This window comes from Myotis brandtii, unplaced genomic scaffold (assembly GCF_000412655.1).
Source record: "Myotis brandtii unplaced genomic scaffold, ASM41265v1 scaffold786, whole genome shotgun sequence".
Taxonomy (NCBI): Eukaryota; Metazoa; Chordata; class Mammalia; order Chiroptera; family Vespertilionidae; genus Myotis; species Myotis brandtii.
In genome coordinates, this window is record NW_005371157.1 from 548,696 (window position 1) to 550,718 (window position 2,023).

Here is a 2,023-nt window from a genome sequence, read left to right on the forward strand (position 1 = left end):
TGCTGCGCACCCCTCTGTGGTCAGACTGGGCCCAGCAGCGGGGCCTGGCTCTCTGGCTGCAGGCCTGCCCACAGGTCCATGAGAAAGACGAGCCTGCGACAGTGACCAGTGACATCTCCGGCCAGTGAGGCCTGAGGCTGGAGAACTGCGCAGTCCTCGTGGGAGCGGAGCCCTGGAGCCCACGCTGTGACTGTCAGGACCGCTAGGGTTACGAGGCCGCACAGCCACAGCTCTCACGGGTGGATTCTGCTTGCGGACGTCGGCACCAGCAAACCAGATCCTGGCCGCCATCTGCAGCGGGCCCGACCGCGCCGTGCAGGGACCAATGCCGCCGAGCGGGGTCGGCCTCCCGCTCCAGCCTAATGAAGCCCAGGCCTCACTGTGTCCAGCAGCCAGCCACCGGCCTCACTCTTTCAGGGAAACGAATTACATGGTTCCCCAGACACATGCAAATAGAATGAAGAAACTTCAGATCTACAGTGGCTGCCTACACGTTCTCCCTCCCGCTCCGGCAGGATTAAAGGGACTTCAAACAGCCTGGGTTCCAATTAAGCCCGGTGCCCACCCCAGGGAGGCCAGAGTCTTCTCCTGATTAACAAGAGGCGCTCTTTGAACCGTGTGAGCTAAATAAAGCTCGCAGAGCCTTTCAAACAAATGCCATAATTTCCTCTCCCTGCTCCCTCACTCTTTGGAAAAGCTGATCTTTTGAATGCTTTCAACATTCAAAAGGGCATCTGGCTAACAGCTCCAAGCACAACTTCAGCCAGGAGCTCGGGAATGGAGCAGTGAGCTGAGGGCGGGGTGCACGTGGACACAGCGGCCAGCTCCCAGGATGTGAGGGGCGCGTCCACCGCAGAGGGGGGCCAAGGCTGAGCTGGGAGGGTCGCAGCAGACCCGCCTGCAGATGCTGAGGGCCTCCACCGGGGCGCCCATCCATCGCCAGGCCCAGGAGGCCTCGGCGGAGAGCCTGACGCGGTGTTGCAGCGGGCAGGGATGCTGGCCTGGGGGACAGCACCTCACAGAGCAGCTTCCAGGCGCGGACCCGCTGTAGGAGGCTGGGCTGTAGCTCACATGGTCGAGGGGACACGGGAAAGGCCCACGTCGGCACAGGACATGAAACAGCCCACAAGTCCCTCAGGTGGGAGGTAGCCAAGGAGCCCGCCTGGCTTGTGAGCCGAGGGGGCGGGCGGTCAGGCTCACGGCCGCCAGCCTCACTGCGGCCTCAGAGGTGCGTCCCCCTGACCTGCTCTTGGCCAGGACTGTCCATGTTCGAGACCCGGGAAAACCCTCAGGTAGTAAATTGAGCACTCTGCTCCGTGCACCCCGGCTCCTGACCCCCCGCCCACCTACCAGGATTCCTGCCCGCAGAGGCAGCAGGCTGCCGGGCAGCGCCCTGGGCTTCTAGGGGAACCTCCAAAGGGGCGAGGGGACCCAGGGACATGCCCTCACCCCGGCGTGCTCCCTGCCCGCTCAGCACCGCGTTTAGAGCAGCGGGCCTGCGGGAGAGCGGGCAGGCGGCCCTGTGGCCTGGGCCCTCCACCCTCAGTGATGGATGACAGCGCTCACCCCACCCAGGATTCTGTTCCCTGTGGAGATGTGGACAGTGTGGGAGAAGCCGCGGGAGGGAAGCGTCGGGTGGAAGAAGAGAGTAGAGCCGCGGCTGGTGCGCAGACTTCAGGGGGCTCCACGTGTGACGACAGCTGGGCAGGGCTGCAGCAGGACAGGACGCGGCCGCACTTGTGGATTTGTTTTCTTTTTCTTTTCTTTTTTAAATGTTTTATTGTTAGAAAATGGGCTTCAGGTTGCGGTTCGGTGCTCAAGCTGAGTGGTTTGGAAACGTTTGAGTCTGTGTCCACGTGTGTAAACAGTAAACAACAAACAACAGGGCTCTGTGGGCATCACTGCGGTAACTGCCTGTGGTCGTGTGGAAGTCAGAGCCCAGCCCGTGGCATCCGTGCTGCGGCTGCAGTTGCTGTGCTGAGGCGTGAGCTCTGAGCAGGGGCGGGGGGCTCTGAGGAGGGGC

The 2,023-nt window shown here is 62.5% G+C and overlaps 1 protein-coding gene across 1 annotated transcript in view; it reads left to right on the forward strand.

Annotated features, from left to right (window-relative positions):
• MAD1L1 (MAD1 mitotic arrest deficient-like 1 (yeast)) overlaps positions 1-2,023 on the forward strand; it is a 150,711-nt gene that overhangs the window by 38,272 nt on the left and 110,416 nt on the right. The window lies entirely within an intron of this gene.